This window comes from Marmota marmota, unplaced genomic scaffold, assembly GCF_001458135.2.
Source record: "Marmota marmota marmota unplaced genomic scaffold, marMar, whole genome shotgun sequence".
Classification (NCBI taxonomy): Eukaryota; Metazoa; Chordata; class Mammalia; order Rodentia; family Sciuridae; genus Marmota; species Marmota marmota.
Window position 1 is genome coordinate 27747984 of NW_026000185.1, and position 14061 is coordinate 27762044.

The window sequence follows — 14061 nt, forward strand, 5'->3', positions numbered from 1 at the left end:
GCCTCACTAAGTTGCTGAGGCTGGCTTTGAACTCAGGATTCTCCTATTTCAGCCTCCCCAGCGGCTGGGATTACAGGCGGGTACCACAGCATCCAGCTATTACAACCTTTTGTTCCAGTGAGAACCAAAAGGAGAAAGTCTGTCAGAAAACCTAGAGCAGGTGCCTGGGACAGCCACCTGCCTAAGGTCCAGCCCACCTCCAACTAAGTCTCCCTTCCACCCTCCAGGAAGCCGATTCTAGTCCGGGTTGCTCATGCAGCCTTACCGCACAGCCACGTGCTCTCTGGAGGACGCTCCCTCAGACAGACCCATTGGAGTGTGCGGGAGACTGGACAGTGGGCCCGTGAAAGCCAAGTTCCTTGTGGGCAGACCATGGAAAGCAGCTGAACAAGACTCCATCGAGTGGCCACAGGACCTTGACCTTGTCCCAGATATCAGCAGAGACAAGAGTGAGGGACTGAGAGAAGACATTCCCAAGCCCTGAACTCCAGCCCACACATGGGCCAGTTCTGGGATGGCCTCTGGCCATGGGAACACCAGCTTGCCTTCTGCAAAGCCCTCATCCCATTCCATCGGCTCTCCAACTGGGATGGGCCAACGGCAGGCAGCATGGGTTTTCACTGTGTTCAGTGGTCCCCAAACCTGCCTCTACCTGGACATCCCTGAGAACTTAATTCTGTGACCCCAGGCAGAAGGCACGACCCGCTGAACAGATGCCCCAGAATGGACTCTCTGGTCTAGGCAGGGGCCGCTGCATGTCCTGCCCTGGATCCCGCCCGTACCTCGGGAGAGCACTCCACGTCCAAGTCTCAGGAAACAGCCCGGCTAATGGAGAGTCCGGAACAGGGGAAGTCGACAGCACAGAGACAGCGTGGTGGAGGCAGTGGGATCCCCAGCGCCGGGGAGAGTCCCACAGCTCAGACAGGCACAGGAGTCAAGTCAACGTGAAAGCTTTATGGAAAATGTGAATTGACGCCGGGGACAAATTAGGAGATGATTATTCATCTTACAAAAGAAAATGGCATCAGATTCCTTTAAATAGCAATCTCCGCTAGTACATTTAAAATGGGATTCAGTTTACAGAAGTGTGATTTATACAAAACCACATCTGTTACATAAAACTAAAAAAAAAATAGCTCTCCTCCCATGAAGCCTCTAACTATAGAGCTGGCCCAGTACAGTTGGTCACCCGCTCTCTGAGAGGCCCAGTCTTGCTCTGTCACCCAGTTCCACGCTTCACCCCAATCATGGTTAAGTTTCTTAGAGGTCATCCAAATCTCTAGTCTTCAAACTCAGAACAACTGCTGGGAATTCTTTTCCTTTTCCACACATATTTCTTTTTCTTTCTTTTTTGGCACTGGGGATTGAACCCAGGGGCACTTTTCCACTGAGCCACATCCATAGCCGTTTTTATTTTTTTTTATTTTGAGACAGGTCCTTGCTAAGTTGCGGAGGTTGGCCTCAAACTTGTGATCGCAGGCCTGCAGCCGTTCAACACATATTTCTTGAAGGCTTATCCTGTCCCGGCACTACCACCGCCATGCTGAGCAGGTTGTGGAATGAGGACTGCAAGAGGTCCAATATGACAGGAGCCACAAGGGCAGGGGTGGTAGGGAAATGGAGGTTTTGAGCACGGGGGTACCATGGCCTGACTCACTTTGCTAAAGGAGTCTTCTGGCTGAGACACACCTCAGTGCCAGGTGTGGACCCAGGGACCCCAGTTAGGATGCTGCTGTAGTGACGCAGGCCAGAGATGACGTGGCTCGGACCGTGACGCGTACGGTTGGATTTGGATCTTATTTTGAAGGTAGAGTCGATGAGGTCTGCTGACGCAGAATGCGATGGCGGGAGGCTATGGACGTGGGCTGGGAGGAAGGAAGGAGGCACAGCTGACACACCAACTCTTGGCCAGAGCAACAGGAAGGATGGACTGCCACTGAGGGGCCAGAGAGGCCATTGTGGGGCGGGCTTGGGTGGGGAGTCGGGGCTCATTCCTGGCGGGGTACATGGAGACTCCAGGCGGAGCCACACAGGAGCAGCAGACTGGGCCAGGCCTGGGATTCAGGAGAGCTCTGGGTTAGGTTCATAAATTGGGTGATGCGCCCTTCCCAGAGCAGGGATGCTGTCTCACGGGGCAGAGGTGGAAGGGACAGACGGCTATGCAGCCTCTGTCCTGGGGCACTCGATGTAGGACTGGAAAGACCCCCCCAGGAGTGAGTGCCGATGGGGAGTCTGGGACACCCCAGAGAGGAGGGACCCTGGGACGGAAATGCAGAACAGCCCAGGGGTAAGAGAAACCAGCACAGCGGGTGCCCTGGGGGCCACATGGAGAGCGACATTCAGGACAGTCAGGTGGCAGTGATCAGCGTGTAACTGCTGACTGATCGGGTGGGACGAGACCTGGCCGCTGGATTGGATGGTGCCGTGGTCTTTAGCAGGGCTGCTTGGGTCTGGTGGGAGACATGGAAGCCCCCTCCCTGATGGGGTCCAGGAAAAGAGAGGGAGCTGGAGGCAGCCAGCAGCTGCAGCACCTGCCATTTGGGGGAGCAAAGGGGCAGCACATCGAAGGAGGGGACCAGGGCTTTCCTTGCCAATGGGAGAAATGGTGGCATTTCTGTGTATACGAGGGGAAGTGTCTGGGACAGGGACCTGGTCAGGCGCACTTTCCTGCTACACAGCCAGGGCTCAGCCACAGGCGGCCACGGGTGAGCTAACCAAGATTTCCAGGGACTGAGCCTCTCCAGAGCAAAAGAGGAAGCAAGGTCACGGGCAAAGCCACGGCGGGCACATGGCGGGCGGGTGCACGCGGAGGAAGAAGCTGGCCGCTGTCCCCACCATGCAGCCAGCCCCAGTCCTGCCCCCAGTGCTGGTCACCAGCCCTGGAGCCTGCTGTGCCTCCTGGTGCCTGTCCAGCTTGGAGAGTGGCTGGACCCTGGGGGGATCAGACATATGTGGTCACTCTGGTGTCCTTCTTGTTCTTCAAGGAGAACTTTCAGGAAGAGAGGGGGAACCCATGGGCTGACTGGGAGGAAGACGCAGGGCCTGGGCAACAGGAGGGAGGAACATAAGGACAAAGGCTCAGAGTCTCTGGTTTGTCTTTCACTTCCTCCCTCCCCACCATGGGTCTCGATTTCCCTCCTAAAAACAGGTGGAGAAGCCTTCCCTCCACTGGGCAGAAGCCCAGTCGGTCACTCTCACCTGGCCCATAACAGATCCGAGATCCATTCCCATCGTTCACTGAGCCCTTATCACAACACTGGGACGAACTCTGCTGACCACATGGGGAAACTGAGGCATAGGATAGCTCAGGGAACTGCCCAGCTGGTCACGACGCCTGGCTAACTGGGCAACACAGCTGGTGAGGAGCAGAGCCAGAATCTGAACCCAGATCTCACTGCAGGTTCAAGTGCATGCATCCCAGACACCTCTTTCCCGGCCTGAGAAGGACGATCAGACTCGTTTCCACCAAAAAACCCACAGAGGCCGAAGCCAAGTCCTCGGTTTCAGGGACGGAGAAAGAACACGGGTCAGAACCAAATAAATTCGCCAGCAAATGAGCAATGCAGGGCCTGGTCACCCGCAGGAGGCCACAGGATGTCCATCAGGCAGGGGCCCTCCATCCTCCCTGCCCTGACCCCGGAGCACAGGCAGGAGAGGACCTGCTAGAGCCTTCTCAGGCCAGGGAGGCTGCTGACCCTGGAGGTGGGCTGCATCTCCGCGGTGGCTGCAAAGTGACCTCCCCAGAAAGCCAGGCTACTGGGAACCACACTCTGTCTCTCGAGGGCAAAGAAGAACCATCCTCAGGGGAGTGAGCGGAGGGGTCACAGAGGGTGAGAGGTGGCCGCCATCAAGCCTCCAGGCCTGACAGCCTGCGGGTCCCCGGCTCCTGGCGGTCACAACGCTGCCAGACCACCTTCCACAGAACATGGCTCCAACCACCCACATGGTACAGTTTGATCTGTCCCCAGAGGGCCATGCACTGAAGACCTGGTCCCAGCTCACGGCTCCACTGAGAGGTGGCACAGCTTTTAAAAGTGGTCCTGGTGGGAAGTTGTTGGGTCACTGGACACGTTTTAGAAGGAGATATCAGGATTCAGGCCTCCCCGGGTCTCTCTCTACCCAGAGGCCAAGAGGCGAGCAGCTTCCTGTACCGTGTGCTCCTACCACGAGGCCCTGCCTTCCCACAGGCACAAGAGGCACGAGACAACCGATCGATCATGGGCTGGAACTTCCAAAATGGTGAGCAAAATAAATCTTTCCTCTTTTTAGGCTGATCAACTCTGGTGCTTGTTACAGCAACAGAAAGGTGGCTGATACCCAGGCTCACAGCCACATACAGGGAAACTGCTCTACTTCCTGTCCTGGCAACCAAAGCTTGGGGACTGGCTTCTGCTGGCCTTTTCAATCCTACTGGTCATTCCTGTCCCTCAGGGATGTTTTCCAGACATGTCCTGCATCATCTGACCCTTCTATCGAGGCTAGCCTAGACTCACCCCCTTCCAATCACCTCCGCTGATTTGAGTTCCAGCAGTCGGTCACTCGCTCCTGGTTTCCTTCACTCATTAGATCCCACCACCCGACACACACAGGGTAGCTACGTGTCAAGTGCTGGATCTGGTCAGCTCGCAGGTAGGGAAGACAGTGCTGGCTTCGAAGACCAGGTCTAGCTGGACAGGCGTCAGCAGGGTGTCCACAGCATGTTTAGAGGAGCAACACCCATGGGCAGCATATAGGGCAACAGGCTGGGCATGTGGCCAGCGCTGAAGGATGGGAATGACACCTGGAGGAGGAGCTGTCTCACCAGAGGAGCTGGCCTGGAAAAGAGCCACAAGGGACATCAGCCAGCAGGACATCAGGGCCGAGGCTCGGAAGTGAACAATGCCCCAAGTGAGGGACTACCAAGCTGCCAGTGTCACTGTGGGGGTGGAAAAGCAAAGGGGGTGCCATGGATTGAAGTCTGTGTTCCTTAAGGCAGAATCCAAGTTAAAGCGTCATTCCTGCAGCGGGGTCCTCTGAGGAGGGGCTAAGTGATCCCCGAGGCTCTGCCCTATGGGCAGGATGAGCCTTCCAAGACAGAGGCCACAGACAGCAGCCTGTGCCTTCCATCTCTTCCGTGCTGACAGAACGTACCCCATATGGAAGAGGTCCTCGCCAGACACCAAACCTGTCAGCCCCACAATCAGAGGCTCCTCGGCCTCCAGAATGGTGAGAAGTAAATTTCTTCTGTTAATGAATCACGCAGTCAAAACTGTTTTGTTATAGCAGCAGGAACAGGCTGAGACTAACTGGTGAGTTAGTTTACAGGCCAACAGCCCAGAGAACCTTCCCCTATACTCACTCCCCAGCTCAAAACTCATCAGAAAAAGAATTCTTAAAAGCTAACACTTCAACGCCTACATCCTTAAGGCAGAAAGTGATGATAGTCTTAGACATTTATACAAGGATCTCACCTCAGGAGTGGGAAAGGTATTAATAGAGGGCTGATCGTGATGAGGTGACGTGTCACCTGAACTCATTGGAAAGACAGTGATACTCACTAAATTTACCCAGTGCTTGCACTAACCTAAGCACTTCACAAACATGTGACTGCAACAGCCCTCAAAGCCCTGCATAGAAGGTTCCATGACTATCTCACAACACAAAAGGCAAAACCTTGGCCCAGGGATTCAGGGTAACTTGCTAGGTGAGTAAACAGTGGAGACAGACTTTAAACCCCAGGACCCATGGCCTTGACCACCATGGTATACTGTTTCTCAGTCTACAGCCCAGTGAAAGCTAAAATACAAGCATATAGCACCAGGCGTAGTGGCGCATGCCTGTAATCCTAGGGACTTGGGAGTCTGAGGCAGGAGGATCGCAAGTTCAAGGCCAGCCTCAGCAATTTAATGAGGCCCTCAACAACTTAGTGAGATCTTACCTCAAAATAAAAAATAAAAAAAGGGCTGGGGATGTGGCTCAGTGGTAGAGTGTCCCTGGGTTCAATCCCAGTACCTGCCCGTACCCTCACCCCAAATATACGAAGCTCTGTTAACAGTATGACTGCATTTGTTTGTGTGTCCAGCTTGGTTGAATCAAATGAAAATTTGGCTGTTTTTGACCACTAAAAGTAGCACTTTCATAGGGTTCATTATGGTATATTCACATGTGCGTGCACACACAGGAATGCACTGAGTCTGTATGGACCAGCAGCCACGTCAGATGGTGGGAGACTGCCTGATCCTTAGCTTCGTGACACCTTTCCATAGTTCCTAAAAACAGCCAAAGTTCAATGTCTCCTGCAGACACCAGTTTCCTCCCCATTCCCACCAACGACCACAGGTCAGTGCAGCCCCCCACCATACAGCATCGGCAGATAGTGCACTTGGGGCATCTCTCCCCAGGAGCTGGGGAAGCAGTGAAGGAAGAAGGCTGGGCAGACAGAGCCCAGAACTCAGGAAGAGGAATCCCGGAAGATTTGCATTTCCGGAGCCTCAGTGTCTCCAACTTGAACAAGAGAGTAGGATGGCAGGAGACAGGGATCAAAGTGTTGTCGCCCTAGCCTGGGATGGGCTGAGGTTACTGGGGCCAGTTGAGAGGTCTCCCGACCTGCTGATGGTCCTCAACCCATACCAGAGCCATGGCACAGAACTGCCCACGTGACACTCGACGCCCTGACTCCAGAAGGCACACGGCGCCTCCCCAGCTGCTATGAAAGCTGGCCCCATGGACAAGCTCTTGGTCTCTCTGAACCGCCCTGTGTGATCCCCACCGAACAGACCCCAGGAGGAGGGAGAGAGCACAGAGAGGTGGCGAGGTCCAGACTTGGCAGCCCAGCAATGAGCCAGGGGCCAAGGCTGAGGCCACGATCTCTGCCAGACTGAGGGCCAGGTGGAGACGAGGTGGGAGCCAGGCTCCTGGGTACGCGGGCAGCCAGGGAAGGCCTCCACCCTCCTTCACCCAAGCACCCCCAGGGCAACGCAGCCATTCTGCACCAGCCCCTCCCAGGAAATCCGACCCCTTCCTGGGTCTACACATCACGCTCACTTGCACTTATTGCCATTGGCCTCCCCTCCCACCGACACGCACACAGAGCTCGGCTCCAGGACATAGGGGCCTCTGGTTCTGCGAAGCACTCCAAGGACCTGGAACAGCAGGCGGCATGTGGAGGGCACCCTGTAAATCTTTTCAGAATAAATGAAAGAAAGGTCTCCTTCCTCAAGCCATTGTACCACAGCGGGGTCAACTATTTCCACCTCTGAGCTGCTGTGGGACTTTCCTTAAATCTCTGCCATTGTACTAATCACACTGGATCACAATGACTGGTCTTCTCCACCTCTGAAGGTGACAGCACCCACCCAGCACCTTCTTGCACAGTCTCGGCTGGCACAGGGCCAGGGCGGGTCTTCAGTACCCAGCACATCTAAAGAGCCAAAAGGTACTGGCCAGGACTCCAGCTGCCACCACAGGAGCCTCTGTGCCAAGGGCCAGGGCTGGCGATGCCATCTGTAGCTAGCAGGAGTGGAGGTTATGATCTTACTAGACGTCTGTTCAGTCCAGGAGGAACCCAGCAAAGAAAGCTATTTTAGGTCCCAGAAAATGAGATGAACTGAGGGCTCCAAAGAGAAATGATGACAGAAACCAACAGAAGCGTTCAGTTTAAAAAAAAAAAACAAAACTTTTGCTTCAGCCCCCAGTTGGCCATTCCCACGCTGATCTGGGTACCAGCGAGGGCCACCATCTCCAGGCACTGGCACCAGAAGGTGGGGGAGACCTGTCGGCCAGAATAGCACAACCCAGCCGCTTACTGGTTCTCCCAGAGGCGAGCCGATTATTTTTAACCTGGGCGGTCACACCTGTGCCCACTCCTCCTCGCCCACTCCTCCAGCCCCCGCTCCTGGCAAACCCACTCCACGTCCACCCCCAGGGAGGGCCGCTCTGACTTCAACAGGAAGGTCTTCTCCTTTCGTCATGTAGTTGCTCACTCATTAGGCACCTACTGTGTGCCATTCCCCAACCCTCAATTCGGCACCACTGAGTCTTGAACCCACAGCTTAACGCAGGCTAGGCAAGCACTCTACCTCCGAGCCCCATCCCAGCCCTTTTTTAACATATTGTTTAGAGACAGAGTCTCACTGAGTTGCTGAAGGCCTCACTGAGCTGCTGAGACTGGTTTTGAATTCATAATCCTCCTGCCTCAGCCTCCGGAGCGGCTGCGATTACAGGTGTGTGGCGCTGTGCCCAGCCCAAAGGCGTCTCTTAACACTATGGTCACACTGAGTTTCTATCCTCCTAATGTCTCATGATGGGAATTAAACTTCAACACATGAACCCTGGGGGGACACTTGGACTACATCCAAATGACAGCAGGGATCATTCTGAAAGAAGCCATGCTCCACCCTTTACCTTTAGTGTAACAATTTCATTTGTTGCCTGAATTAATGAGCAAAAACATTGCTAACCACAGACATGGCTTACTAAGCCCCCCACGGGCAGTACAGCCTGCCACCCCTGCGAGGCTGCAGCCACCAACTTGGCCGAGGGCTGAGGAGACCAGGCACAGCGAGGTCACCTGACTAATGCGCGGCCATAAATCCTCAAGGTGGTGGCCACAGGATTCAGCCTCTGGCCCTGTGACTCTGAGGCCCAAGCTTGGCATCTAGAATATTCTCAGGACACAGAAAAGGCTTCCTAATCCTTCATGCTCAGGGCATGTCCAGCTGGGCTCCCACCCCCAAGTGCTCTGGTCCACTTAATCGCCTCCGTGAAGGATGCAGTAGGGCTCCAGGAAATCTGAAGGAGATGCGCTGGGATTTCCCCCCCTTCCTTCCTTAATTTAGACCTAGGGCTTAATTTCTTTGTGGCTCCAGGGCAACGTGAATTTTGTCAGGCTGCTGGAATCCGCTGGCTCAGGGCCAGTTGCCAGACCACGTGCCTGTCTGGCTATGACTGGACTGGGACTTCTCTGGGCCAGAAAGGAGACAAAGGTGAACAGGAAACAACCCCTAGATGTGTGCATCAAGAAAATGATCCTGGTGGCCGTGGTGGTGCCTGTAATCCCAGCAGCTCAGGAGGCTGAGGCAAGAGGATCCCAGGTTCGAAGCCAGCCTCAGCAACTTATCGAGGACATAAGCAACCTAGCAAGACCCTGCCTCAAAAAATATAAAAAATAAAAAGGGCTGGGGATGGGCTCAGTGGTAAAGCACCCCTGGGTTCAATTCCAGTACTGCCAAAATAAAATAAACTAAAATAATAGGTACAACCAATAAAAAAAAAATAAAATAAAATAGGTGTCATATGGTTAATAAAAGTATTTTTCCTAAGCATCCTTAAAGGAGATAAATAATGAATCTCCTTCCTTCTCCTCTGGCACCTGGTTGAGACCAATGTTATCTACAACTCTGGACAAGCTCCTAGTCGTGATGCCAGCTGTGTTCCGAAAACATGATAACAGCCAGGACACTGGGACTCGCTTCTCTGGAACTGCTGCCTTTGCACATGAGGCCAAATTCTCCTTTACCAGCCACACTAGACCTGAGCCATGGAACCCACAGGTCTCTAGAAACTGCTCCCAAGCCCGTGTGCTGAGCCAAAGTCTCCAGGTGCAAGGAAGTGGAGGCTGGGATTGCCGTCCTCCTCCAGGGTCCCCAAGCAGCTCAAGCTGGCTGGAGAGGATCTCTCCTTGGTCAGGGAGTTCATTCTACCAGAGGACTGTAGAAATCCCCACTGCCCCCCCAACAAATCCCACCTTGTGGGGCCACCTGGAGCTCCCACAACCTCTTCCTCCCAACAGTCCTCAGCAAGTCAGAGACGAGGACAAGAAAAGACAGCAGTAGCTGGGTGTGGTGGCAGTATGGCCTTCTCTTCCTCATGCTTAAGCACTATATGTTTCGAGGGTGACACTGTCCTCACCCTCCTCTGGACATTCTCTAGGTGAAAGGCTACAAATTTTCTTTGGACTCCAACTGCTATGATTTAAGTGTTTTCAACTCCTCAACATTTACATTCAACATTAAACTCAGTCCCCAATACAACAGGATTAAGTCCTAGGGCTCTGCCCTCATAAACAAAATCAGCACTGTTTAAAAAGGTGGGGCTGGGGTTGTGGCGCAGCAGCAGAGTACCCGCCTAGCACGTGCAAGGCCCTGGGTTTGATCCTCAGCACTACATAAAAATAAATAAATAAAATAAAGGTATTGGGTCCATATACAACTAAAAAAATAAATATTAAAAAAATAAAAAGGGCTACAGGTGGAAGGGGGCACACTTTTGCCTTTCTGCCCCTCTGCCATTCCTCCCCTCCGGAGCACACAGCAGGAAGGTGCCATCTTGGAAGCAGAGAGCAGCCCTCACCAGACACTGAACCTGCCGGCACCCTGATCTTGGACTTCACCAGTCTCCAGAACTGCAAAAAATCAATTCCAGTTCTTTATAAATTACCTAGTCTTGGTTATTTTGTTGCAGCAGCATGAAAAAATTACAAAACTGACCTCAGGAAAAAAGCATGTTTGCAAGGCCTCCTGGGGCTTTCTGGGTACACCTGGATATACAACCCAATCCAGTCTGAGGGACTATGCTTACCTTCTTATGAAGGCATACATCTGAGTTTGTACTGCTTCAACTAATCACTCAGCTCACACCCTGGACGGGAAGGCAGCCTCCTCTCCATGCAGCTCGTGGCCAGTGTGGGCTGCCCCAGAGTCCCTGGCATTGTCCTGCACTGGGACCTCTCCAGCTGGCCATTCAGCTTCTCACATCCCTCCTCCAACACAGCAAATACACATGCACAAGCAGGGACAGTGGGTGGACCAGAAGTCCTTCATGCCCACCACTATCATCATCCTTTACTCAGAATATCTGAATCACCTTTTCTGTGTCCCTCCAGTCTCCCGCTGGGTGAGTCAGGAGTCTCACATCTGAGGATTCATAAAGAAACGAGATTCATAAAGAAACCCAAAGTTTTAAAAATAGCTATAGATGATTTGAGGTGCATAGACCACATACAGACAGATACTCACCCCACCCTCTGGGTCCCTAGAGGACCCAGAGGCCAAAGGCCACCATCCCCAGCTCATCTTCTGAGATTAGAAAGGTCCCACTTTTGTCTTTTCTTCCTTTACCTTCTATTTATTTCTTCACCTGGTGTATGTTTGGTTATCAGGAGAAATGGGTACAAGGCTCTGCCCTTGGCACACAGGACCCGGGGCTAAACTTTTCTGAGCTCGGATCTTTTCTGAGCTGTGGTGAGGACAGGTGTGGTGCCCTGTAAAGTGCTATCGATGCAAATATGAAGTGTTCTGTAAACTATACATTCTTTTGTAAAGGTTGATGGCATTGACGCCATTCCCCAATTGTGGTCCTGTGCCTTCTCTGAGTACAGGGAAGGCAGGCTCCATCATCAGTCCCAAGGGGGCAGCTACTCTGTGTTCCTGAGGGTGGGGTTAATGGGCTCTTCGGAGGGCAAGTATCTGATGGCATCAAACATTGATCAGCCGTAGCAGTTAGCGAATCCGCTGTCTCCAGTCATCTGTACCCACGTTTAGAAAGATCACTAGACCTGGGAGACTCGGCCCTGTGCAGTCAGGAGAAGTGCAACCTAGGCTGAGCTCTTCAGGCCAATCAGCAAATTAGAGGCTGTGGGAGAATCAGTCACCTCAGGGCCAGGTGGGACTTCAGAAGCCATCACTGTCAGAATAACTACTCTGAACGGAGGAGTCCCTGCTCCGGGTCCCCTGCCTCACAAGAATCATCTGCAGGCTTCGCTGGGACACTACAGTATGAAGAGGCTAAGAGGCTAGGTAAGACACTGGCTGCAGGTCACACAGGGAGTCGGGTGAACTGTAATCTGCCTTTTCTCCTTCAGTGACAAACAGGACAAACCCTCAGGCTGATGTGGGCTATCAAGGATGTGACTGCAATGCTGGGTTTGGGGTCAACCCTGGAGCCAAAGGACCCCTAAGCAAGGCCTTCAAATCAGAGATGGGGACCCAATGATCAGAACGGACAGTCCCACGGGCCTTCTTCAGGACAGGAAGCAGGCCCCGATGCCCCAGGTGGGGAAGGTTCTCTTGCTACATACCCCAGGGTCTGTGCTCTTCACAAAGAGCTGAGGACAATGGTTTCGGGGCTGGGCACCTAGCTGTTCAATGATTAATGAGAATCTAATATCACTTTTGTTTGGACTCTAAGCTGAAAAGGGAAAGAAACAATAAATGCACCTTTCCTGGCTCAGAATTCCCCGGAGGTTACCCAGTGCCTACAGGCCAGGGTCCAAGCATTCTGGGCCAGCACTGGAGGCTTCCTGGCCTAACCCCAACCAACCATTTAGATATTTCTTGATCTCAAAGTTATCTCTGCCAGGTGGGTATGGTCTCACTCAGTGGCTCTGTCCACTCCTCTTCCAGCAACTGTCCCCCAGGCCACGCCCGTCACTACTCCCCCAGAGCCAATTCCACTCGGCTTTCCAGAGCTGGCCTGATCCTGTTCTCCATCCAACCTCCACAGTCCAGCCCCCCATGGCCCTCGGAGTTGTGGCCTTCTGATTGGGGTCTGTCCTCCACCTAGCACTTGATATAGAAATAGTAGGAATCAAATACAGACTGTGGATTAACGAGGGATACAGAGACAGGAGGGGGAGCCGGTCCTGGCAGGCCGGACTTTGAGGGATCCTGAGTACCAAGCCAAAAGGAAGCTCTGGGACCATCTGGTACAGCAGCCACTGGGTCCCCAACCAAGCCCAGACAGGTGACTCTGGTATTTGCTCAGACACCTGTAGGAAAGGGCCAGGAAGCGCTTGGTTTTCCACATCGCCACCCGTTCACCTGGAGGAAAGATTATTTTGAGAGGGAGCTGCCGATGGACAGGTGTCTCCTCATACAAAGACAGAGAGAAGCCCAGGAGGACATTCACCCGGCCCTCACCCCGGAGCACCGCCCCATCAGTTTGAGACTGATCTGCCAGAAGAAGAGATCACTCTTATCTGTCACCTGCCCATCCCACTGTCCCCTATCCAAGATAAGACTGCCAAGAACTAGGCAGGACCAAGAATGCCCCTGCTTTCTCTAAGAGGACGGTTGTCCCCAAAGGGCATCTGCTGGGGTCAACTAGACCCAAATTTCATTTCCTTCTCACTCCTAAGCTACAGGCAGACCCAGGCCCCTCCCCAGCATCCCCTCACAGGCTCATGGCAAGCTGGTTCCTCCTGATGCCCCACAGCCCTCCTGGGAGCATGGTCCACCATGGGGTGCTCCTCCAGCCTGACACACAGGCGCTTAAGGTTGCATGGCTTGGACGTGGGTACTCTGATCCAAAGCCATCCAGGGTAGCAGTGACCTCACAGGCACCCTCTAGTCTCCATTCAGAGTGGCGAGAATGGAGATCCTTGGGAAATCTGCAGTGTCCAGGCTTTTGGGTGCTTCAGGAGACCCTGCTCCTTCAGATCCCCCAAATCACACCCAGCTCCTCCTGAGGGATGTATCTCTGTCTCAATCAATGAAAAGCCCCCTTCAGCTCCCAGTGTTTGGGATGGAAGAGGGAGGGTGCTCCAGGGCAGGACACAGACCCCCTCCCCAAGCCCACCTCTAAAGGAACTGGGAGGTAGATGATGATCGGGCAGAGGGGCTGCTGCTCCCCAGGCCACTGAAGCTGGGGCTCTCAAGTGGCCCATCGAGCACCTCCACCTTCTATGCCAGGATTCCATTCCTGTCCCTTCACTTTGGCCAAAGCCTCACTTCCCCTCAGTCCTCCCAGGGCCACCTGTGCCTCCCTGGCCACTGGCTCAGCCCCAAAAACCTTCCTGCAGATCTCAAGAGGGCCAGCGGGCAGGAGATCTGGAGGGGACTGGAGGAGTCCCCAGTCATGCCCTCTCCACCCCTCAGGCTTCCTAATCTGGAAGGCGAACCCCCGCCCGCCCTCTCTGGGGAGTCTGCTCTCCTGGGCAGCCCTGGCAGCAGCGCGGCGGGAAACCGGGAGCCATCCCGGCGGGCCAGCCGCCTCAGCGTCCTGGCCAGGCTCCCTCTCCCGCACGCCCGGAGTCGGGGCCAGCAGGATAGGATCAACAATCCAGAAACTTTCAATGGATCTCGC

At 53.9% G+C, this 14061-nt stretch overlaps 1 protein-coding gene across 2 annotated transcripts in view; it reads right to left on the reverse strand.

Annotated features, from left to right (window-relative positions):
- Hip1 (huntingtin interacting protein 1) overlaps positions 1 to 14061 on the reverse strand; it is a 105797-nt gene that overhangs the window by 59219 nt on the left and 32517 nt on the right. The window lies entirely within an intron of this gene.